Source organism: Cuculus canorus, chromosome 5 (assembly GCF_017976375.1).
Source record: "Cuculus canorus isolate bCucCan1 chromosome 5, bCucCan1.pri, whole genome shotgun sequence".
Classification (NCBI taxonomy): Eukaryota; Metazoa; Chordata; class Aves; order Cuculiformes; family Cuculidae; genus Cuculus; species Cuculus canorus.
Genome location: NC_071405.1, coordinates 47,842,469 through 47,869,327, shown reverse-complemented (window position 1 = coordinate 47,869,327; position 26,859 = coordinate 47,842,469). Strand labels below are relative to the sequence as shown.

At 36.1% G+C, this 26,859-nt stretch overlaps 1 protein-coding gene across 14 annotated transcripts in view; it reads left to right on the top strand.

The window, feature by feature from the left end:
• The window catches only part of LRRC4C (leucine rich repeat containing 4C), a 529,117-nt gene that overhangs the window by 177,674 nt on the left and 324,584 nt on the right, over positions 1–26,859 (top strand). For 9 of the 14 annotated variants that reach the window (XR_008449956.1, XR_008449955.1, XR_008449954.1 and 6 more), the window contains exon 2: positions 19,698–19,783. The gene's annotated coding sequence lies outside the window, so the exon portion shown is untranslated. Of the gene's footprint in view, positions 1–5,335; positions 5,377–19,697; positions 19,784–26,859 lie in introns of all 14 variants that reach the window. The other 5 variants (XM_054067038.1, XM_054067040.1, XM_054067052.1 and 2 more) reach the window with 1 other exon arrangement.

Genomic DNA, 26,859 nt, shown 5'->3' with positions numbered 1-26,859 from the left:
ACTGATTCCAGTCTCCTAGTTATTGTAATTAATATATTTTGAGGATATCAGTAACGTCACTGAGCATAAAGTAGCACTTTCAAGAGCACCATGAACTGTCTCTAATTCTTTTCAGTGCCTGATTTGTTAGCCATGCTGTTTTCATCCATCTGCAACTGAAGATGAAGCTCTGAAACATAGAGTATATAATCAGCAGCAGACCCTTGCTAAAATGAAGTTGGAGTGGCTGGGAAGACTGTAAGATTTATAGCCCATAACAACAGGCAGGTGCTCAGACACCTTTTTGGTGTGTTATATAATGTGAAGTGAAGCAGTCTCAGTGGGAGAGCAAGGACCTGCTTCTTCGGTTTGCTGTAATGCAGTCTCCTGAAGAAAATATCACATTTTGCTACCTGAATGAGGTCTGAATTGCAGCCACCAAGCTGCTTTGATTTGTCAGATTTTGAAATTCCAGTCTCCTTTAAGAAATAAAACATAAAATAAAATGTGGAGGTTCTGGCAACATCTTACTAGTCTATGAAATCATTACTGCAGTGAGGAGATGGAAAAAAGCCAATATCCAGGTAGGTAACTGGTTTGCCTTGATCACAGAAGCATGGCACATGCGACCAATACAAGATAAGATTATATTGTATTTTGTGAATCCTACGTGGTAATGGAAAAAATAGTTGTCATCATTACATGTCCATCCTACCAGTGGCATAATTGTCATCCAGAGCAATTACCCCAATTCAACAGAAATTGCAATAGGAGGGCTAAAGTAGTTTCAGTAGCTAGAAAGTAGAGTAACTTTGTTTAGGCAGTTTAAAGACTGATTTAGGCAAGGTAGTGCCAAGTGTAGGGCAATAACGATTTTGCCCCTAAGATATTTCTTTTCAAGTTGTTTTCTATCATAATTATGCGTCCTGATGCTAATACTTATCTGAATTTTCATATTCTTGAACAATTCTGAACAATTCTTGAACAATTCTGAACAATCATATTCTTGATTGTTTTCAGAATTGTTTATAAGAAAAGCAGTTATCTTAATCAATTTTAAGTGTATTTTTTTAAAAAAATATATTCTTAGTCAAAAAAAGGATTTTTTCACACCATCTGAACCAAACTGTCACTTTTTTTTAAACTTGATAGAGAAACAATTGAGATGATTTATAGAGTAACCAGTGTGGTTTCTGTTCTGTTCTAACACTCGGTCTTATGTTTCTACATGTGAATTCTAACACCTCCTTCATACATAGGCCAATTTTATCACTGAAATCTTACTAAAATATTGTTAGGAGTTTGCAGTTATAAAGTGCAATTAAAACAGTTTCAAACATGAAAATAGACTTGGACCTTGAAATATGTTCCTTTAATGTCAGATAATACTTAAAAAGTCTGTGACAGTAATGAGAATATTAATACAGAACAAAGCTATGCTTAGGGCTCAGATTTAATGGAAGAATAACCTCATCCTGAAATTTGTTAGATTTCTGTACTTCTGCTGCATTATTTCCAAGCAGACATGTGTTCATAGCTGTTAATTTGCAATGTAAATTTAAGAATACTTTAGCAAGAAGATTGGTGTTTTGCCAACAGCTTATATTTTCAATTAAAACAATGGCTAAGAAGTGTTTAGAAGATAATATAGCAGAACTCATTAAGAGAAGACTGCTGTGTAATACACAGAAGTGGAAACATGAAAAAAAAATGTTTTAACAAATGTCTTAAATCAGCTGAAGTAGGACTAGTACAAATTGTGAAGATTCCAGTTTCTCAGAAATAAGGTAGGCTTGAAACAGTTGGTAAAAGCTGTTAGGGAGGATCCTGTATATGATGTTATTATGAAAACAAAAGACTTTTTAAAGAAAAGAAATCATGTTGACTTATAGCTGTCTGTTGAAGGTGTGGTGATTGCATTTACAGAAAACTAACAGTTCTTAAAGTGTGAAATAGAATGTGATGCCCCACACTAAACATGTTTAATGCCATTTTTACAGAGTAAAGTTTTAGAGCGGAACTCACTCTTTAAGGAGATAAGAAACATAACCTGTAAGTAATAATTCTTTCTTCAAAAAGTAAGAAACTATTCTCCAAAAAGGATCGTTTGTCCCAGCTTAAGATCTGCTTACTTCTGATCAGGGAAAGGAACAATGAAAGCTCTCAGACTATTTCAGATAAACTACTAAGGGGATGGATCTTGTATAAGATATATATACACACACATATTAATATAATGTATGTCATATCAAAACAACCACATAAATATAAAGTATTATAGGATAGTTGAGGTTGGAAGAGACCTCTGGAAGTCAGGCTCAAAGTCAGGATAGCTATGAGGCTAGGCTACATTGCTCATGGCCTTACACAGCTGGGTCTTGAAAACTTAAAAGGACAACAAGACTGCAGTTTCTTTGAGCAACCTCAACCTGATCTGGTGCTCCTTGGTCTCATGGTGGAGAAGTCAGAACCTCTTTTGTTTCAACTTAAGTTTATTGTTTCTTGACTTCCTTCCTTGCACCACTGTAAAGATATCCTCTTGTAGGAACTGTCCTGGCCACCTCCCACCCCTCCAAAGTCATTTATTCTCTAAGCTGAACAAGTCCAGCTCCCTCAGTTTCTCCTCACAGGTCAAGTGACCAAACTCTGACTGTCTTGGTGGCCCTTCACTAGATGTGCTCCAGTTTATTCTTGACTTATTTTTGGCTCGGGAAAGAAAAGAATGTGTTATTTTCAGCAACTAAAAACTATCAAATCCTGCTTTGTGTAAAAGTCCTCTTATAACCATATTTAGAGATGTTTTAACTCAGACTCCGGTTCTACCGGGATACCTTACTTCTTACTAAAGCCCTAAGACTTCCTGGAGGAAAGAACAGGCTTGGCAGTTTGCCTCTTCTCTTCAGATTTCGTGGGAGATCTCAGAATGGAATATAAAAAGGCACAACACAAAAGTGACCTCACCCTCCTCTCTGCTGGAAATCCTACCATATGTGTTGCCATAATTTTTCATGTATAAAAATATCAATATATGCAACAATTTGGAAAAAAGTTCATTTGATGTTCTTTCCTCATATCTTTGAGGCATAAATGAATCCTGCAGTCTGTATAGTTGTATTGTTTGGGGATCTCTTATTTTTCTTTTTTTTTTTTTTTCCCTCTTGCTTGTCTGGTAAATTAGTGTCCGAAGTGTGAAAGTTCTTACTAGCCTTATGGATGTCTAGCCAGCATCTACATATCTGACTGTGTTCTTTTGGCTTTAGATGTTATCACTAGTTATCACCACCAATGAAGTCATAGATTTGGAGTTAAAATGCCCAAATTAAATCAAGCTTTACTTTGCCCTGGTTATGCTGTCTTGCTACTATATTAATAAAGAAAAAAAAAACAGGAAAAAAATAAAGGTTTTGTCAGTAATCATATTTGTCTCAAAAGGTCAAAAGAGGTGTTGTTTTTTTCTACTTACATGAATGCACATTTGAGATGGAACTGTCATGTGCTGGTGTGTAAAAGTCTCTAAAAAGTTAAAACCTAAATGACTTGATGTTAAATTTCAGTGAATCTCATATTAATGCTTACGTACAGAATCTTTTAATTCCAGATGGGGCCATATGTCTGTCCACAGTAATTGGGCTACCAGTCTTCAGTCGAAACGGTTCCCTGTGCTGTATTTTTGTGAAAGCTATGTCATCATAAAATGGTTTATAAATCTGCCATATCTGCCTTATACACCTTATAAGTGACTCAGATTCTCACATTTGCTAGCTGAAGTTTCCTATAAGCACAGTGACTACTCTGGCATCCAATAGATTTTAATTTTCTGCTTTTTTAGATATAATCAGAATCTGAAAATTCCGCCTTCTTAAATCTTATCTCCATGGATGGACACTTAAGGAGGTATCTGGAGATAAATAGTGACTGTTTACTGTTGTTATACCCATATGTAAATCTAGAAAATTGTGAGCGTACTGCACAGACAAGCTCCTCTGAGCAGATGGTGGGGGTAATGGCATGCATCTTTGAAGGCTGTGTATCAGTAATAATTCCAGACATACAACATTAAAATAATGAGCCAAACAGTTAGGGATAAAACAGGGAGAATTTAGTTTATGGTAATGCTTAGTTAAAAAACCCAATCCAACAAAATAAGAGAGTTTCAGAACTAATAGTTGAAAGTTGTTGGAGCGTAATAACTCTATATACTTGGATGCAAACACCACAGAAGTCACACTGAAAGGACTGGATGATCCACTGAGACAGTGAGTGAATGTGGTGCTCAGTAGGACTCAGCCGCAATTAAACATCCTAATTCCAATTTTCCCTTGCAGGTTTCCTGCTGGAGTCACTTTGTTACCTTAAAATCAAAACATAAGAGTTGAGTAAGATGCCGCTCCATATGCCTTGTATTTCATTCATATCAATTTCTTGGTTTAGATGTCATGATCTAGTTTAATTGTGTTGTTTTGGTGTGTAGTCTTTGGATAACTTGTAATACAGGAAAGAAAATCAAGGTAAACCACGGAAGATTAAATAAGAAAACCACATAAATTCTTGTTTATTTACAGAAAATACCATAAATACTAGGTTTTGAATGGATTTTTACTTATTTCTTATTATATTTGTTAATATCTTTTAATAATGAACTTTCATTATCATATTGCCAATTCTTATAAATAAAATTATCAACACTCAGTAAGAATGTGATGTGAAAAGGAGTCATAATGGGTTTATTCTCTGCTTAAACTGGATATATGGTGTCACACTGGAAGATGAATGATTGCAAGTTAAAAATGCAAGTCTTTGTAGTGAGTCATTGCATTGCCCTCCTCTGTTTGTGATACTCTGAGCATTGCTGCTTTTTATTTTTTTCTTTTATTTTTTCTTTCATATTTTCCGTAAAAATGTTTCTACATTGCAAGTTCTTCATGCTATAGGCAAGTTCACATCTCTGGAAAATGTAGGCATTAGCCAGTAAACTATTACACATAAGGAATCCATTTGTACTATTAAATTAGGTCTATTCACCTTTTGTTTCCCACTGAAGAGCATAGGAACATAAAACGTAAATTAGCTTAAAATAAACATACAGTGGCTTCAGGACATACCTTTATTTTGTCTTTGGTTTTAACCAACAACTGCTCATCTACCTAAGGAATACTGAGAAATATATAATTGATGGATGGATATTTTTGCATAAACTCTAGAAGAAGAAAATATATTTAATTGAAATGAATGATAAATGGCCAAGGACTTACTCCTTTGACTTTTAGACTAACTTGTTTGACAACTGCACATAATTCTCTTGTATGCAATCTTTTGGATCTTCTAATTCAATTCACTCAAATATTTTTAATTTTAGGTTTACTTAAATTAATGAAGAGTACCTCCCCCCCTTCCCCCGTAAGTAATTTTGGTGTTACAGACAGTACTGTTTTGTCATGAATTTGATCTCATACTTTTGTCACGGTTGTGGAGTCTTGCCTGTTTATTCTCTGTGTTTCAAGTTTGCTACAATATTTTGTGTAATATGCTGTGGTCTGGGTAATGAGAAAGTGGTGGATCCTTTAGATTAAATGCTTTTAGCCACTGTGATTTCAGGGACCAAGACTGATGGACCAGTGCTAACAGATGACCACTTCCAGCCACCTGCATCAATACTTTGAGAGCACCTGATGATAGTCTTAGCAAAAGATATTTTGAAAAAATATCTTTTTTCAAAGGTTGCTGCATCATATTATAGAATCTTCAGTAGAAGTATCTAATTTCATTCCTGTCTCACATGTAATTTGTGTTTCACAAAGAACTTTAGAGTCATTCAGACTGAGGCAAAAAGAATTGAGAAACTTGCAAAGGAAGATTTTTTTTCTTTGTTGCTGTTATTGTTTTTTCCTTAGTTCTAGCTTTTCTCTTTATTCATAGCTTCCCTTAATAAAGCACTTTCATATTACAGTACTAAGTGGCATTCAAATTAAATTGTGTCAATTTTGTTAAATTTTGCTAGAAAAAATAGTTTTGTAAGCATCAAAATGAAATTTCTGAGAATTGCTACAATTTTCTGGTTTTTTTCTCTTTTAAATTTCATGGAGTGTTTATATGACCTCAGAATCCTTTGTACTAAAAAAAATTGAAGTTCCTAATTCACTTGGGTGTTTTAAAAAAGTTAAATGTTTTTTGTGTTCTCTTTAAACTTTAGAGGAAAGAGAATTACTGTGCACAGAGAATACATAGTAGAGTTGAAAATATAGCTTTTTGAAATCTCAGACTTGCATTTTAATCGTAGTGCACTGTGATGTGGCACAGTATTTAATATTTAAACTGTGTGTGTAGTTAAAAGAAAAAGTCTTTAAACAGAATTTACTTACAATTTTCTGGTACTGTTATTTACCTGCTACTGTTATATTTTTGGGTAATATTTGGATTCTGATTTCAGTAGGTTGACATTGTGAAGTCCACTTGGAATTTATACATTTCTATGAGATCATTCTTTTTAAAATAGTTATCTACACTCATTTAAGGAAATTGGCTGCCACTCCTGTGGTTGAGTGACATCCTCTGTTAGAGTTTACTTCTGTACCTGTCGTAGTGTTGACTTGGAGTTAACACAGCATGCTCATGTTAGTGAAAAAACTGAGACTCTCTAAAAGCTGCACACAAAAAAAGTGGCTGATATGGGAAATAGAAATCTATCTTTTTTTCCTTCCCATAATTGTACTGTTGTCATTATCTAGAAGATAGGTAGGATGCAGAGTGGAACTTCTGAGAAGTTTATTTTAAGCAATCAAGAAAGCAGCTCAGTGCCACAACTGTTATTTTTTCATAAATCTACCTGTATGCTGAAAAGTGACCTTGTTACTGAGTTCCACAGACACAGTACACACAGGGTGCTGTTTTCTCTACTACTTCTTTCTTAAACTACTTTTACTCCCCTACTCAGAAACTGTCAAGCATTTGGATTACGAAAAAAGCTCTTGCTTTCGCTCTGTAGTTTTATGAGCAAGACTTATCCAACCTTTAAGGTTTTAAGAAAAAAACCTATTATTTTTGTAATTACAGGACGATAAGTAGAAACTTTTCCTGTAGATATTTCTTGCCTTGAATTGTATGGTATGGATCCATGCTGTGGAATGAAAAATATGGGTTCAGTGGGTTCAGACAGTACAGATTAAGTGTACATTCTTGAGTTGAAACACTCGTTCTTCAGTATGTGACAAATCTACTTTCAGCAGATACGACTGTCTTTGCTGGATTAAGCTTCTTTTGCATTGCCTTCAACAAACTCCAGATTGCATATTCCTCAGATTTTTTCTCTTTTTTATTATTATTTTTTGTTGCCATCAGTGATTGTCTCCTATTCTTTGCTGATCTAACAGCAAGCTCTGGACCTCAGCCAGATAATCCCCTCTGTGGCTCTGTGTGCCTGAACTACTGTGTCTTTTTTATTCAAGACATCTTCAGAAACCTAAAATTTACCAGCGTCCTGGAAGTACTCTCCTACTTCTCCTGCTGTGTTTTTTTTTTTTCTCCTTTACGCTTTCAGGGAGGTCCTCACTTAATTTTCTTCCTTAATTCCTTTTCGTGGAGTCTCTTAAAGATATAGCATGTTCTGAAAATGTCTTAATAATGCGTATTCTTAATAATGCATATTCTTCCCATAACAATGTGTTCATTTTAAATCATATGCATTTTGGGGGATTCTTTCAAACTCTCTGGCAAAGTAGTTTAGACAGGAACTAAAATGGTAAAGTTAGAGCTATTTCTGCTCCAATTATTCTTTGCGTTAGAAGGTGTTTCATGGAGAGCTACAGAAGTGAAGATTTATCTCTGTGGGAATTGTCTATTATCATCAGCACTGTAGTTGGCTAAGAAACTGTGCTGAGGGCATATAAAATCAAACTGAAAAAATCTTTTTCCCCAACCTTCAAACAGGTTACTGTCACTTGCTTCCAGTAAAAGCAAACAAACAAACAGTTAATGTATAAATGCAAAAATTATAAATCTAGACAGATTCAAGAAAAATCTTAGCAATGCTGAGAGTTATTAGGTTAAAGGACACTGAAATTTCTCGTAAATTTATATTTATTATATCACTGCATGGGTCAACAGATAATAGAATTAGTACTTTGACCAGAAACATTGACCAGAAAAATAGTAGTACAGGACCTGAATTAGTCTGTCCACCTTGTGTGTACCTGTTCAAATAATCTGTAGTTAATTATTACTTGGTGAATTGCTGAGGCCAGCAGTATGTGGTCATCTGTTACGTGGGGCCTCTGAATACTGAAAAAGTTTGATCAATTTGCAGGAGTAATAACCTCCACACTGTGCCATACAACCCATCCATTTTGTCACATCTCATTCTGCCTTAATTTCTACATAAGAAATCCCTTCCAGAATGAAGCACCTTCATTTGCTGCTTCTGTATACAGTTGTGTGGAAAGTTCTTGAATTGGTGTATGTGCAGAAGTGCCTTAAGGAAACCACGTCTGCATGAACCCCTTACATCCAGATAATGTTTAAAATGTACAAAGTACAAATAAAGTTATCTTTACAATCATAACAAACATTATCATAAGAAAGGAATGTTCAAAACTGCACTGGCTCAATGCCTGACTTTTCAGAAAACACAACTACCACTAATTCTACCATTTCAAAGTTTACTGGCAATTCCCATTCTTTTTACCAATATTTCTCCATTGTGTCCCCTTGGGGAAGTAAGATGGGAAAGGAACAGAGTAGAGATAAAACTAATTCCTAAAAGTATTCTTAAGGCCTATTCTTTCAGGTATTTTTGGGCTGAACGCAGTAGCTGTGAGGAGACCAGAGCTCTGTTTGACTCATTTACTTTTTTCTTTTAATTGTCAGTATGTCAGACTTATCTAATTAGCAGGGTGCTCCTTGTCACCCACTGTAAGAAATTAATCAACAGTAATAATTATAAACAGTTCAGATTTCAATGTTTCTTTACTTTTAAAACAATTACCAAACCATTTCATTTCTATTTCCCTTCTTTAATCTAGGAACATTATTTGAGTCCTTATTTTGAGTTGTTCTTCCTTTTAATCATCATCATTGTAATCCTGGAACCTACATCTAATTTCCTCCTTTTTAAACATGTTCATTATGTGCATTTTAAAAGTATCTTGCTTTTCTGGATTTTTTTTGAGCTCCCTCATAGAACAGAAGAAAATTTACTATAGACAGATGTTAAATCCTAGAGACTGATGTGAAATAGTTATCTGTATCTGTATAATTTCTATCACTTTAAGGTCTTAACTTGATATGGATGTAACCTTGGACGTGAGAACCAGAAGACAGATTCTCCCTTACTACTGACATAAACTTTCTGCCTCTCATACTTACTCTGCTCAGTTGCATACATTAGTCATAAAACTTCATGTTTTCTATGTACGGAAAAGCTGGTCTGAAAACTAATAGTCCTGGTTGTGAACCACAGTTAATAAATATTTTCATAAGCATAATTAAAAGATAAAGCTGACTAGGGTTTATTGATAATAGTCTTGGAGAACAAACAGATAAAGTGATGGTCATTAAATTACTTTGATATGATTAACTTTTTAGAAAGTATAAGTGCAGAAAAAAATTAATATATCTCTTAGTAGATCTTGCATTTCAAACTTTCCTATGTAAATATGTAACTCTTTCGCAGAGGCTTCCAGTATGGGTTGCTCTCCATCCATTGTGACTGAAAATCAGTTAGCAATAGAATGATTCCTGTTTAAACACTAAATTAAAAGAAGATGACACAAAAATATAATGATAAATATTATTCTATTTTGTTGAATTGTTTTATTCATTTAACTATCAGTCTGGATTAGTCAGGATTCTGCTTACATACTGGTACATCGTTACATGCAGTGCCTTGTAATGAATGTGCTGTTAATAGTGTGGTTTTATGAAACTACAGATGAATAACTAGCTCTTTTTGAATATGTAAGCCAACAAATGTGAACTTATTTTTATCAACAAATTGTTGATTTCTTAATAATAATATTCTAATATGTGTTCATTTCATGTTTGTAACACTTCATCTATAGATAATTCACAAATAATTTCAAGCTTATTCATAACACTTGTTACATTTTTATTAGTTTCAATTATCTCTAGCATTATTTCTGTATTGAAAGGCTATAGAACTATCAATGTAATTGCAAATTTTGAACTGTGTACTGGAAGAAGTGGTAGGTGTCATTTGGATTCTTGATATTTTTTATGTGATTTTCAGTTTACTTCAGTATAAGTTCTAATATTTGCCATTAGATTTATTCATGATGCCTAGTTTATTTCCTGGTAATACTGATATAAGACACAGTCAAAAATGTGACAGCATTTGACCAATACCTCTAAATAACAAATATTTAAATAAAAAATGAATATTTAAATAAAGATACCTAAAAATAAATATGAAATACCTAAAAATAAATACGAAAATGTGTCAAAAGCATTTATTCTCAAATGTAGCTCCTTTCTGCTTTGGCTGATATCAAGCCACCTATGATTCATATTTCAGTACAACACTGTGCCTTTGCTCTGGCTCCTTTTTTCTGTAAATGATTTAGGAAATTCTTATGCCTATTCATAAGACCATTCCTGTTCTGAACAGAATATAGAGATTGTAATTAATCTTAAAAGCAGTGGTTGAAAGCAAAATGTTTATTATATTTAAGGATAAATTTTGATAAGGATATCTAAGGATAAATCTGGATAAATTAACCAAATGTGTAGGTTCTGAATATAATCATTATATGAGTAGGCACTTATATGCAGGAGTATGAATATGATTAAGTCAAATGGTTTTAAACATTGTACAGTAGAAGCATGATTACTATTTGATAATTGATTTAATGAATGTTACGACCTTTTAGATTCTATTGAGAAAGGCATTTGTGTCAGCAACTGGCAGGAACTTTTTTGTGATGTTTTTATTTTGGGGTTTAAGAAAAGCCACATAGTAGCTGTCACCCTAAGATACCTGAAGAACAGATCAATGTATAGCTTTCTTCCTCACACTTTTTTCTTGGTTTTATTATAACTGACAGTATATTCTTGACTTCATTGCTGTTCATACAGTCACAGAATCACAGAATCACAGAATCACAGGACAGTCAACGTCAGAAGGGACATCTGGAGATCATTTAGTCCAACACTCCTGACAAAGCAGCTTTACCTAGCAGTTTCGCCTAGGAAAGTGTCTAGGCAGGTTTTGAACATGTTCAGAGGAGACTCTACAACCATTCTGGGCAGCCTGTTCCTGTGTGCTCTGTAACCCTCACAGTAAACAAATTTTTCCTCATGTTCAGATGGAACTTCCTGTGTTCCAGTTTGTGCCTGTTGCCCCTTGTCCTGTTACTGGGTACCACTGGGTCAACTGTCTGGCCTTATCCTCCTGACACCTGCGCTTTAGATATTTATGAATATTGATAAGATCTGCTCTCATTCTTCTGTTCTCCAGGCTAAATGAACCAAGGTTTCTCAGCCTTTCCTCATCAGAGAGATACTCCAGTCCCCTAATCATCTTTGTGTTACTCCACTGGACTCTCCAGCAGTTCCTTGTCTTTCTTGAGCTGGGGAGCCCAGAGCTAGACACAGTACTCTAGGTGGGGCCTCAGTAGGGCAGAGTAGAGAGGGAGGATAACCTCCTCCGACCTACTAGCCTCATTCTTCTTACAGCACCTCAGAATGCTATTTGCATTCTTGGCCTTGAGGGCATGCTGCAGTGTCTTGGTAAACTTGTCCATCGGGATTTCCATATCCTTCTTTGAAGAGCTTTTCATCACCTTTCCAGGGGTTGGAGGTGAGACTAACTGGTCTGTAGTTTCCTGGGTCCTCCTTCTTGCCCTTTTTGAAGATTAGAGTGACACTGGCTTCTTCTCAGGCACCACTCCTCTTCTCCATGATCTTTCAAAGATAATGGAAAGCAGCCTAGCAATAACACATGCGAGGTGTACTAGTGGGTGCGTCCTATCAGGGCTTGTGGGTGTTGAGTTTGTGCAGGTGGTCGCTAACCAGATCCTCCTCCATGAAGTGGCAGTCTTCCTTTCTTCTTTCTCTCTTTCCTTCAGGGTCTAGGATTACTGAGGGGTGGCCTTAGCCATAAAGACTGAAGCAAAGAAGGCATTCAGTAATTCTGCCTTCTCTGTATCCTCTGTCACCAGTCAAGTTTCTTGTTTTTTTAACTCTCCATCCATCAAATCTACATGAATAACATTGAGTTCCAGTGGCATTGCCCGGCTTGCTTTTAAGTTGTGTACTGTTTTAATACTGTAACTTCATGCAAGTATTTTGGTATTGAGGAGGTAGTCAGTGTTTGAAGACCTGCTGGAAAAGAAACACTTTGCAGAATTCACAAAATTCTAAGAAATTGCCAGTGATTAGATTACAGTATTATAAACACGTCAAAGAAAAATTAAGCAACGTTTCTTTTTGAGTAACATTTATATGTTTTCAAAATTCAGTTTTAACTGATAGAGTGAGGCTCTCCTTTCTACTCACTTTTGAGAGCACAGAAAGGTTGTAAACAAGATGGCTTTACTTTCTTCACAAGTAGAACTGCAATTTTAGGCCTGAAAGCATATAAAGCCTGTGTCAACTTGTGCTCTGACTTTTGTTCTTTCTGAGCTGTGCAGCTATTTACTGTCAGTAATCTCCAGAAACTTTTATTTTCCCCTCACTTCGTTGGAAGATTAAATAACATGGCAAAGTTCATGATGGAGATATGGAAAATGCAGTGAATGTTGCATGTATTAGCCTGTAAATTTCAAGTGTTTATTGACAGGGCACCTTCAAGTCCATTGATTTAAAATAGCTCATAGTTCTGTGAGTGACTAGAATTCACAAATACCCGGCCTGTTTTTCTGTGATTTTTTTCCCCCAGTAACACACGCAGACGACCAGAATTGAAGTAGGAGTTTCTTTTTTGCTTGCTTTTTGTCTCTTAGTGCTTTGATCTTGCGTTTTTTGAAAATGAGAAATACCGGAATAATTTTCAAAAGAGAAGCACTTAGATAAAATAGGGAAATCACTAACTAAACCTCTATTATTTGCAGTATTCCCTCAACAACCAGTGTGCCAGCATGAAATGACTCTTACTGGGAGGCAGCAGCACAGTTCTGGACTCTGAAAAGATTCTGCAGTGTTTCTTGATGTTGATGAATTCTGAAAATATTGATTGATTTTCAGTTGATTGAACTGAAAATAATTTCTTGCCTAGGCAGTACTTGGCATCATTCATTATGTGTATTTTTGGAAGGAGAGGAGGAGATTGTACTAGAAAAGAGTAAGTCTGTCTAGTGGTGTTGTGAAAGAATAATTCCTAGGTCTTTGTAATTTAGTTGTGAGATACAGTGTAACTGTTAAACCCCAAGGCAATACCACTTAACATTGTGACTGTCCATTCAGTCACAGCACTTTTTGCAATATTTTGAGTCACTTCTCACAAGCTCTATAACACATTTGGAAGCATAAAGTGCTACTTGACTCACTTCCTATGAACAATCTTTACTAAATGTTCCTTATGCTGCAGTTGTAAAACAAACAAACAAACAAACAAACCATGTAAAGAGATAAGTTTGCGAACTGTAGGTACTACTCTATGCTAGTGGCTCTGCATTGAACAAGCGCCTTAGAAAAAAGTGTGAAGCTGTCACCTTCTCTTCTGGATGAAATATAAAACAAAGGCTGAGCTTTCCTTTAGTAATTATTAATACACTATCTATTTCTTGGCATTCTAGCAGTAGAAATATTGACCAAAATGTGAGCTCTTACATTTAATTCTGTGTAGCTGTATAACTTTTGAAATTTCTGTTTGAATAAAGCCATTGCTAACTTGAATTAGTTTGTGTTGCTGTTACCTTGGCTCTTAGACAGTTGCTCTGTTCTGAATTCCCAGAAGGATTTTGACTTAGTACTCCATGCTACTATTCTCTATTGCCATCCTTATATTTTAAAAGTAAAGGACTAATTCTAAATGTAAGGACAATGTTATATAAGATATAGGTAACTAATCCATTTTCAAGATGAAAACTGAACCTGAAGCTGAATCCTTAATTGGCCCTTCTGTTCCCCAGCACTACTGAAATTAGGCACAATTCAGTGTTCTTTCTCAGCAGAGAAAGCTGTGTTGTTACATATCCTTCCTATTTTGCTCATTATAAGCATTGTTTTAGTCCCCTCTAGACTATTACTTTATGCTTCTCTAAGTTAATTTAGAGGGACTGACTAGCAATGAACACTATAAATCCAGAAGACATTTCAGGTTTTGTTGTGGGTTAATTGGTTGGCCTTGCATCACATCAGTTGCTCTTTCTGTCATCCAGAAAACTTAATTTACTTTGTATAGTAGTGCTTTGTCGAAAAAAATCGTGTGTGGTAGAAAAGTGATATGGTAGCCTCAGTTCCTAATAATATATATAAAAAAAAAAATAAATGCCATTAGGAACATGAAGAAGTTGTATCTATGCATAGAAGCACTATCGAAGTATAAATTTGGAAAGACTGAAGCAAAGTATGAATTATTACTACGAAGAGTTATAAGGCTGTAAAAAAAGGTTAGATGTAAGAAAATATTAAAGATATTGTATGATATATTTAGTGTAAGTGAACACATAACAAATGTCTGAAGAGAAAATGAAGTATTCAGTGACATTATTCTATTGATCTTCACCAAAAAATAAGTAAATTACAAGCCCATTTTTAATAGTTAATAATAAAATAAATACAGGCAAGAATAATGGCAAATGAGTTAACATTTTTTAACAGATGTGTGTTTCATTTTTATCATATTCAGATATCTTGTAAGTGGTTAAGTAATTAGGAACTGATAATATTGGAGAACTTGCAAGGCAGAGGGCTGTAGATGAGTCAGCATTTCACCTAACTGGGGCTTATTTTGAACTCCGAAGAGACAAGCAAAAATAAAAGAAAGGAACTTATTTAAACAGAAATGTATGCATGATGTAATAATGTTTCCAATCCACTAAACAGCGGATGGGGCATTTTGTTTACATTTGGGTACTGGAGACATTTTGACAAATATATGTTCTGACAAATATACTTTCAGATAGCAGGAAAAAAATGAAGGTGAAATCCCCAAAGGATTGTAGCGTTGGTTGTTACACAGAGGGCTGTGATCAGTGGTTTTCACTCTTACTGTAGCTGAGACGAGAAGTTATTATTTGCTGCCTCAAGAAATGGGAAAATGAAATTAAGAATAACAGAACAATGGAAAAGTAATGCCAAGGATGTATTTTGCTAATAGTTGCTCTGAGTAACTAAAGGGTGAGCAAGCAGAAGGCTCTCTGAAGTTCCTTGATTCTACTTCAGAAAATTAATGTGTGTGTTAGGTGATTACTTGAATTCTCCTGAAATCCTGTATTTCTAGGGTATAAATAAAGAAAAGTAAGAGGCATTACTCTGGGGGGTACAAATACAGAATAAATCTGATATATTTTGCTATGTCTCAAACTTGCCATTATCATTCTCTTAGCTAGACTTTTTCAGGCAGAAGTCCCTTGGTGGTGTAGACATCACTAATTATAACAGCCTTTAGTAATGATTGTGCAAAATATATTCATACAATAACACCAAAAATGTAATAACAATAGCAATAATGTATCATGCTGATGAGAAGTGGTTTAATATTTAGATTATCTCACCTTTATTTACACTCTTCTCTTACTACTTTTTTATTGTACTATTATGAATGCGCCTGTTAACAAACTTGGAGAAATGTTTATTAAAGCTTAAAATATTTTTACTTAAGACTTTTACATAAGAGTTCAAGCTCTTTCTAGTAGTGATGGTTTGGCTTCCTATTTGAGAATGGGTTGTGAGACAAAGTGTTTTGAAGGACTTCATCTTTTTGCTGTAGATTCGTTTCCTGAAACCATTATACTCTTCCAGGAGCTGTGTTCTATGACACTCCATACTGCTGACTTCTTAAGTGTTTAGTTGTTTAGTAGATGGATTCCCCCCCCTCCCCCCCAAATTTTACATTCTCTCATTTAATTTCATCTTTTTCTCTCTAAAATTTGCAATATTTTTATTCTAGTGATCTTTGCTTCAATATGCCGTACATGCTTCCATATACTGTATATTCACAATATGTAGATGATACCTGCAGCTAGATATTTCTGTGCTGTTGTATGCAGGCCGCCCTAACCAAACCTATATGTAGCAGTCTTAGTACCATGTGGCCACATACACGTCTGTGGAACAAAGCTAAACTATATAATCCAAGGCTGAAAGTCTGCATCAAATTGCTTCATTCTTAGACAGGAATACCTTGTCTTTTGCCTGATCGTGTGGAGATGTGTATGACAGTCAGAGAGGTGAGCTGCATGTAAATAAATCTTTGGAACTTTTTTTTTCACCTCCCCCTCATATACTAAGAAGTTTTACCTACTGTCTCACCACCTGTCTTTTTTTCCACCCATTTAAAGAATGTATATTTCTATAGGAGTAAGGTAATGAAGAAAAGACACTTTGCTTTGGCAGATTCTGGAAGGAGAATATCCATTACCATGGTCTGAAGATTACTTCTATCAAGATTGCACCTTTTAGGCAAGCACTCTGTTTTCTGCCAATACAGACTAGCCAGCCTTACTTTCTTTTCACGTGAGATCTATTACAGAGTTGCACTACAGCATATTGACTTTATAATTTGCTTCTGAAATACATGCTTTTGCTGCCAAATTTGTGCTTTGCCATCACACTGATTTCTAGTTCTCAGTGCACAACTGTCAGGCAACTGTGCGTAGGAGCTGAAATTAGCCCCTTTTAACTGGCGAAGTAACAAGACTTACTGAGCACCTTCTGAGAGGAGCAAATAGTACTCCAGGTAGCTGGCAGGAGTGAACTATCAATAGCAAATAGTTTGCATACCCTTTTATCAGTCTGTAAATGGAAATCTCTGCTTCCTACCTTTTTAAGCTTCTAATACTTGTTCTTATTTGCGTAACTCAAAAATTCTTGAAGGGTGCGATTTGTTAGAAGTCTGGATTACTGATATGTGTCTGAAAACTACCAGGACAAGGTGATTCTTTTGAGATGTTTCTAATTATTTAAGATGTGCTGTTGCATTTTTGTGTCTGTATTTCTAGTATTGTAAGCCAAGCTAAGCTCGGCCGTGTGTGCATGCAGACAGTTTGCATTTCTTTATGGCTACACGAATGCAATATGTCAGAATCACTGTTCCATAAAGAGCTGACAAAACTGGAGAGCTTTATCGGGTTACCTACACTTATTCCATGAGCACTTGCGTCCATCACTTGTTTCTTTGTAAGTATTTGATGAGGCTTTAGATACTAAGTGGATTTATTAGACAACCTAAGAGTTTCCCTCACAGCAGCTCATGCCCAGTAGCATTTTCTCTCAGTCTTAGCAGGTTTAAAGTTACTGAAAGCTTTAAGCATTTTTTTCTCTGTATATAGCATTCTCGTCTGTAGGATGGCTAAGTACTTGTTCAAAGAGGGTCACAAAAAATGAGTAAAAAGCCTGAGACTGTTGTCTCTAGGTTTAAAATCAAAATTCAGGAATCTGCAGGAATATGGTCACTTATAAAAATGTTTTAAATTCTCTGTTGACAACAAGGAATATTCCACAATGCTGACTGGAAATCTTACCATGTTCTGATATTTTAGGATAAGCAAGAAATAAAACTTACTAACTGTACTAACTAGAAGATATTTGTTTACAGGTGCAAGAGACAAAAAATCTTTAAAATCAGTCTTATTTCCCACTAGAGGTAATGTTAAGCTCTTTTAAAATTCTGTCAGAGGAATAAGAATGAACTGTCTCATGAATTGTGCTATATCTTCCTATAGAGATTCTTCATTTTCTTGGGAGTCTACCCTGCTGTTAAATTGATTTCACAGTAAGAGTCTATTATTCAGTCGACTTGTTTCTTTTCTTCATGTATTCTCATAAATAAACACTGAAAAGTGATAAAGGGAGGTACACTGGGATGTAATCTACAGGATTTCCTTCAAATCATTCTGCCACTAAAATTCAAGGAAAATATATTTTTTCGTAAGAAAAAATAGAGTTTTTTGGCTGAGATTCCATTTTCTTTTAGAGTATTTGTCAAATGCATTTTCAGTTGAAACTGAGATTGCTTGCCTCTTGAAAAGCAAAAAAACTTTGTCCTTGGTAGAACAAAATAAAATGCCAATAGTAAAGAAAGTCTCTGCAGCTCAAATAACTTTTTCCTGTATGTGGAATATGTTCTTGACTCTCATAAAATGTTCACACTCACAAGCAAAGATTAAATTATGCAGTTTTTAAAATGAAATTGTAGCATGTTCCTGTCAATTTCCCAGCTGATATTTTGCGTTTTCACAGAACCACAGAATTACTAGGATGGGAAAGACCTCTTGAATCATCGAGTCCAACCATGCCTATCGACCAGTAAACCATGCCCCTGAGTATCTCATCCACCTGTCTTTTAAATATCCCCAGAGATGGTGACTTCACTACCTCCGTGGGCAGCCTCTGCCAGTGCCCAATGGCTCTTTCTGTGAATTTTTTTTTTCTGATGTCCAGCCTGAACCTCCCCTGGCAGAGCTTGAGGCCATTCCCCCTTGTCCTGTCCCCTGTCACTTGGGAGAAGAGGCCAGCTCCCTCCTCTCCACAACCTCCTTTCAGGTAGTTGTAGAGAACAATGAGGTCTCCCCTCAGCCTCCTCTTCTCCAGGCTAAACAACTCAAGGTGCGGTCTCACCAGTGCTGAGTACAGGGGGAAAATAACCTGATACAAGCCAAGATGCCATTGGCCTTCTTGGCCACCTGGGCACACTGCTGGCTCATGTTCAGTCAGCTTTCAACCAAGGCCCCAGGTCCTTCTCCTCTGTGCAGCTCTCCAGCCACTCTTCCCCTGCTCTTTAGCACTGCATAGGGTTGTTGTGCCCCAAGTGCAGGACCTGGCATTTGGCCTTGTTAAACCTCATGCCAGTGGTCTCAGCCCAGCGGTTCAGCCTCTTCAGATCTCTTTGCAGAGCTTAGTGTTGTCTGCAAACTTGCTAAGGGTGGGCTCAATGCCTTCATCCAGGCCATTGATAAAGATACTGAACAGGGCTGGACCCAGAACTGAGCTCTGGGGGACATCACATGTGACTGGCGTCCAGCTGGAGTTACCTCCATTTACTACAACTCTTTGGGCCCGGCCACCCGTCAGTTTTCCAAGCAGAAGAGGGTGCACCTGTCCAGGCCAGAGCAGACAGTTTCCTAAGCAGGATGCTGTGAGAAACTGTGTCAAAGGCTTTACTGAAGTCCAAGAAGACTACATCCACAGCCTTTCCCTCATCCAGTAGGTGGGTCACTTTGCCACAGAAGGTGATCAGGTTAGTTTGGCAAGACCTGCCTTTCAGGAACCCATGTTGACTGGGCCTGATCACCCGGTTCCCTTGCATGTGCTTCATGATAGCACTCAAGATCACCTGTTCCATGACTTTCCCAGACACTGCGTTTAGACTGACAGGCCTGTAGTTCCCTGTGTCCTCCCTCTGACCCTTCTTCTAGATGGGTATAACATCAGCCAGCCTCCAGTCAGGTGGAGGCTTCCCCAGTCAGCCAGGACTGCTGGAAGATGATGGAAATGGGTTTGCCAAGCACGTCTGTTTCATGTATTACCATAGCACAACTACTGAAAAATACTGCCAATCATTTAACTTCATGTTTTCTTTTGTTTGTTTCTTTTTGTCTTTCCAGAAATGAACTTCTTTATTGTGCAAAATCACGTCTATTGATGCAGAAAGCAAATGGGCGGATGTTCTACTGGATGTTATGAACAACATGTAAGTGTAATCCATTTACTGTAACACTGATTACTCCTTCAGTTTAGCTAGTGATTATGATTTGATTTCATCAAAGAAACCATCGGTTAGAGATGTTACTTAATTTATTTTTATCGCAGCAGCAGATAAGGTACTATGACAGATTATATCTGAAGTCATAGATTTCTGAAGGTATTTTTGTCTCCTTGTTTTACTCTGCACATTAATCTCCATCAGACTCTGCTACACATTCATAACCTCCCTTAGGAATATCCATAGCAACACAAGTCAAGATTAATGGTAATTGATAAGTAAAGCTCTAAAAAAAAATTATTCAGGGCCTACCTGGTCAGCAAAATTAACTGACCTAGATAAAATTAAGTATTTGTTAGCTTTCCCCAGAATAGCAGTGTTTTGGCCTTTTAGAGTAGGAACTGCAACATCAAGTCTATGCAATGGCCGAGAGAAATGTAAACTCTGATTAAAATCTTCATTTTTGAGAAGACACTAGGTAATATTAGTGACCTTCTCAACCGATATGCAAGCGAAGGTGAAAAAGGGCATTTATTCTTTCTCACAGCAATATGTACTGAGCATTGTTGCTATTCAGTAACAATATTATTTCTGATGTTGCTAGTAGGTCAGCAATCTTAAATTTTATGCTCTTTATATTTGATTTCTTTGCCATAGGCATTTCGTGACTGATAAATTCCAGTTTTTAAGACCAGAGTTGGATCTCTGACTATTCATTTCACTTTTGAAAGGCTGATTAACTGAACTTTGTTCGTGACGTTGTTTCAGTCTTTTCTGCATACAAACAATTGTGGTTCCAATATTTGGGGACTGAATATCTCATTCGAATAGTCATGCACTTGCACAGGAGAAGGATTTTGAGCATCTTGTTATTCAGAATTTTCAGCATGATTTCTGTCATTGTTTTTAGAAAAGCTCCTAAGACTAATAGTAATATTGGTTGATTGAGATGATATATCATATATACTGACTAGTGAGAGCATAAATGTGAGGTTTGCCACTGAGCCAGTCAGCTTTTCTTTATCCATGTGAACTTTCCTAAGAAGAAATCTAAATAATAGAATTACCTAATAAAAGATGGTCTTTTTAGAAATAACTTAAGGACTGTAGAGGTTCCCAACCTGACATCTAAAAGCTATGCAATGGGATTGCATCACATCTGTGTTCTCTGCTGAAAGAATAGCACCAAGCAGATGCAAAAGTCATCCTTTGGTCAAAATGGAGACATTGTGTCAAAATTCTTGTTTTACCTGGAAGTTAGCTGGGGGAGAAATAAAATCACCAGAAATCCCCTACCAAGTCTCTATGGTTTTTATTGTTGTTCATAAATACGTGTCATAGTCACGTTAATTTTTTTGTTATTAGGGAAAGAAAATAGATTTTGCATCACTGCATTGTGAAAATTATTATTTTTTTCTATTGCTCACTAGATTTTGTGATAGAAGAGATCAATTTGAAAAAAAAATTAAGTGGATTAGTACCATCTTATTGTCCAGACTGAAAGTTTGATGTAGTCAGCAATGACTGTGTAGCTATTTTCTGTAGCTGAGCAGGAAACCATAGGGCGTCATCATTTACATTTTCTACTACTAAAGCCCTTGTAAGTTTATGATGACCATCTCTTCTTGCTTTCTGGAAGGTGCTAACTCCTGCTCCCTGTTTCCATAAAAGGACAGCAAAAGATGCGCTACATGCAGTACTAGTGTATTTATACATGCCTCAATATAGTATTCACAAGAAAACGAAACATATATGTGTAGCGGGTGTTTGATTTTCAGCACATTCAGCAATCAAAACTATTCTGACAACAAAAGCATGACGCTGCTACTGATAAGAACTGATCTACATTTTGCCAAGAAATTCTTTTCACATCAGAAGATGTAAACTGGTGGAAAATAGTACGTGTATTCTCAGTCTCTAATCACAAGGGTCCACCTGATAACGTTTAGTAATAACAGTGCTTTTGTAATATGTGAGAATCTAATTAAATGCAATTCTTTAATCAAAGCTATCAGCCACAAAGGCTGGAGGTTTGAAATTTGGCTGTACTCCTAGCTACGCTTTTTTGGTGCTAGGTTCTCCTGGCATGAAGAGATACCATTCCTTAGTAGTCCTTGTTACAAATTGATGCCTCTCTATCACTGATTCTCTGTAGCCTCATGTGAGTCTTCCACAGCCCAGGAAAGCAAGGTCTAAGGGGAACTGGCAGGCCCAGGAGTAGCTCTGTGACAGGACCCGGAAGGCATGAGAGCCGGGGTTGGAGGTGGAGCTCTCAGTGCTTTGAGAAGGCTGGTCCTACAGTGGCAGCTTCACTTCTGGGGTTAAACTAACCTCAACCCTCTGTATCAGCATACATGATTTCTGAGCACTGACACTGCATTGAGGGTCTGTGAACCTAGGGCAGCTCCTGATATTTTTCCTTGTTTCCTTACTGTCTTCACAGTCTTTCATTTTCTAGACTTTTTCCTGATTCAAAGAATTCAGTATTTTTACAAAATACTAGTATTTCACAGCACAGAAATACTGTGTTAGTAGTTCTACTGCTGAGTAATTTGAAGGAAAATAATAATAATAATATGTATAGTACTGAAAATAATCTAGGTATGTGTTATTTTTAAAGCGATTTTATGTGGATAATATTCTTCAGCTGAAAACACTGTTCAAGAATGAGTATTTTATTTGTTTCTCTTGTTAAAGGATTGACTACTAGTGGAAGCATTTTATACTTCATAGTTACTTGAGGCTCTGTTCTATTCAATTAGAAAATGGCTCTAACAAAGAGCAGAGAAATGAGTGACAGTACGCTAAGGGACTCTGTATCACAGAATATATAGCTTCAGCTTGCATGAAAAAAGTATCATTTAGCTGTGATAAGAGATATTAGATTTCAATTAATACACTGTGTGCTATTAATCTGTTTTTCTCCTTTTGTCTGAAGAAGTCCTAATTACATATTAGACAAATCAGGCTCTTTAAAAACTGATTTGAAACAAAAATGCCTTTGAATACTTGCAAGTTCAGCATGCATTTTGTATAATATGTTCTCTTGCTGTTAATTTATTTATGCATACTCAGAACCATGGAATCATTAAGGTTGTATTTCTATTTTTGTCCAAGTTTAATGTTATGAATAAAATTATTTCTCCTATTTAAGGAAGTTTATGAGGGAATCGTGGTAGGTACAGTAAGAACATTGAATTTGAAGACCTAATTTTAAGGGGTGATTATTAATATGTAGGATTGAAGTACTAAGGTATGGGGCAAAAGAGCTGATGTCTTAAGTAATTTTAAATCTTCAGGGTTTCACCAGCTTCAATTACCATCTGAAGTTGAGGAATTTGAGGTATTTTTAGGCAGACAAACACTTCTGCGTGCATTCTGCATAGCAGAACTTCCTCATAGGTTAGTGCTGTTAGAGTCTCAACAAAACATATTGATGAAGCTTCTGCCTAGTGGTTGCTTTTTGTGATACACAGAAAGACATTGATATAGGAGGGCTTTTGCTTGGCTATTGTGATTATCTTATTGGTCTCTATGTCCAGTTTGAAAAACAAAATGCTTTAACTTTATTGTCAATGATGTTGAGAGATTACTGATAATGTAGTAGCATTTCATAGTTTCCCCTGATTTTGATGTGACCATGACAATTTTTAACTACCTAATCTCCCCTTTTAATTTCACACTTTCAGAGGGGAGGAAAAAGAAAAAAAAACATTTTGTATTATTTGTTTTGTTGAATTATAGTCACAGGTCCATTACTTTACAGTCTGGAAATTTCAGCACTGTTCTTTCATGAAGGAGCATGGGCTGGGGTCAATGGCGGCGGTTCCTTCATATTTAGTGTCTGCAAGGTATGGCCTCTAATATACTTATGATCTAGCACATCAGATATTTGCACATCATGTATATTGACAATGTGCCTGTAAAATGTTATGCAGACCAGTGCTATGCAGTACAGTGTTATCCAAAGACCAATACGAAGCATGAATGGTTTCTGATAGACCTTTTTATACAGCGATCAAAACTTATCATACTTGCATCCTTTTGTGGACACGGGCATTCCACCTCTATCACAAAATATTAAGTCTTCTTATGTTCAAGAACTGTCTGCTTTATGTTCTTTCTGTTATTTCAGAGATTTTTTTTTGTTACTTTCATTCTCTTTATCTTGCATCATATTTTTGCATAGACACTTCATCTATTGTTCACAGCTTCTGTGGGGCCTACTTTAATTCTTTTATCAAAAACCATGCAAAATGATACAAAACATAGACATAAAAGATACAAATGAGAATACCATCCAAATCTATTGCTGTCAGTGGATTCTAGGAAGTTCATAAAAAATGTCAAAAAGAGTAGCATCATATTTTGAGATTTAAGAGGGGCCTCATATTTGGTTATTTATTTTTTCTCATCCGAAATAATCAAGACAAAAGTCTTGATTTTCATCATGAAATAAACTGTACAGATTGTAATAATTTAATTGGTGATATCTTTGAAGAACTGAGCGACAAAACATTAATTTTTCAAGAAGACCTACAAATTCTTTTTCAAGAATATTCCTAAAGGAAACTGTATGAAGAAGGGGTGCTTTTCCACTGGGTCAGAACTATTAAATAGTTTGGTTTAGATGCACTACTGTAACTGCTCACTGTGTGCTCCTCAGCAGAAGAGACCACGGCAGGATTTGAAAGGTCATTGCTGTCTGCTGACCCTGTAGCCTTTTCTGATAAGTTTATTCATGTATTTTGTGAACTAAACCAAAAACTTTTATATTTCATGCAAAATTTGCCTGGCTTCTTCCCACATGTTTATAGTGTGTTATGTAAACACTTTTATTTTCTTTTTCCTCCATAAATAGCTTGTTTACAAAGGCTTGTAGTCATAGGACTAGGGACAATGGGTATAAACTGTAGAGGGGCAGATTTAGACTGGACATAAGGAAGAATTTCTTCACCATGAGAGTGGTGAGGCACTGGCATAGGTTGCCCAGGGAAGCTGTGGATGCCCCATCCCTGTTGGTGTTCAAGGCCAGGTTGGATGAGGCCTTGGGCAGCCTGAGCTAGTGAAAAGTGTCCCTTCCCATGGCAGGTGGGGTGGAACTATATGATCTTTAAGGTCCCTTGCAACACAAACTATTCTAAGATTCTGTGATTTTAAAACTACAAATATTTCTATCCAACTGGCTTATTATCCTACATTACTAAGGAGGGTGCCAAATGAACAGCTTCACTTCCTTTTGCATTCATAGCAGTAGATTGCTTCTAGCTTGGTCAGGACTTACTGAAGAGAACATAAGATATATGTAGTCAGTAACGAATGTTCCATTGAAGAAACCTTCATCTTTTCCTTGGTTCATTGTGTGAGTGTTCGCCAGTTAGATCCTTGAGACAGTCATTGTGGGATAATGAATATGATGTGAAAGAATCAACAAGACTAAGTATTTCCAAGTCATACAGGGTTAGATTCAGTTTAGTTAATTTAGGTATCTGAAACTCTCTAGGATTTAACTGTGATATCCTTCTGCCTGAGGGAACAGAAATTGACTTCTCCAGAAGGTATTTCCTACACAAGTTTTTAAGAATAATTTAAGGAATTGTCCTATAGAAGTGGGTATTTTTTTGCCCATTAATTTTAAGGAGAGTCAATGGTGACTGTTTCAGACTTAAGCAACAAACTTTAGATATTTAAATTTAAACAGGAAACCTCACCCTTTGGAAAAGTGGATTTTGCTTGAGAGTTTGAAAACTCATCAGTCAGTATAAGAAACCTCTTCTACCCTGTGATCTTCCAGAACACTTAGTTTTCCACATTTTGCCCAAGAGGTAATTTATTGTGGCATGTAGTGTTCATGAATGTTGAAAGATGCTTTCTCTTTTGGGCTTCAAGGCATAAACTGTGAAAAAAAATTACATTTTATTGTGGCATAATAACTATTCCTACAGAGTGGCACTACTGGGTATGCAGAGCAAGTTTAAAATTGAGCTCGTCTTGCTTCTTCAAATGTGTGCTGTCAGTTAAGTGCCTGTAATGCTGTGTGGCACCATCTCTGTGTTGCTTTTATCAAAGAGTTTTGCTGTGTTCTTTTTTTCCCCAAATCTTTCACTTTATTGCAGAATGACATCACAGATCTTCCTGGAACTTTGCCTCTTAGTCTACTAATTCTCATGCTTTGAGTCTGCAAGCAAATTCTGTTGTGGGAACATGCAATTATCAGTGGCAAAATGTAATGCTTTTGGAGGCATTCCACTAGCATTGTTGTTTTAGAAAGATGATATATTCCTTTTTTTCAGGCTTTTATGTAGATCACTTAAAATAAATCTTTGCCAGCAGCTTCTTGAGGGATCCTTTTAGATACTATTGAGAAACTAGTAGCCACAAGACTTTGTTGCTTATGCTCTCAGTGTGCTCTAATCTAGTTCTTTGTATGAGTATAGGAAAAACATTCAGTCAATAGGTAGCTATGATATTTTAAGTATGCACTCTGTATGATATTTCTAAATTAGTTGGTGATACATCTGTAGCTTCCTGACTGAAAAACATACTTGCCAGATAAGCAGAGGACCTGGATATGTCTGTTGATGTACTAGGCTTATAAAAAATTGATTTGAAATGCTTTAAGCACTAATGTTGTTCCCAATAAAATATAGCTAATATTATTAGATATCTGAGCCCCTTCCACACATCCAGGGCAGAAACTGAAAGAATAAAAAGATAATTTTGATTAAGTTACATAAAGACCATGTTCAGTTCAATCTGTTCATCGCAAACCTACATGAATATTAAATACAGTTGAAGACACAGCAATATTTATTTACACGTTTAAATTGCATTAACTTTAATACTGTTAATTAAAAATATTTATGTTTCCTAGATGCTGTTGTCCTCAGCAAGCTAGCACACTGTACATGATGTATACTATGTATCATTTGTTAAATACAAGCCTATTCACAAAAATGAAAGGTCTACCAACTCATTTTGTGCTTTCAGTTATCAGACTGCAGATCTGTCTGACAGTGAAGTTACTATAAAAGTTGGGTTTGTCCCTTTGGAGCAGAAATAAA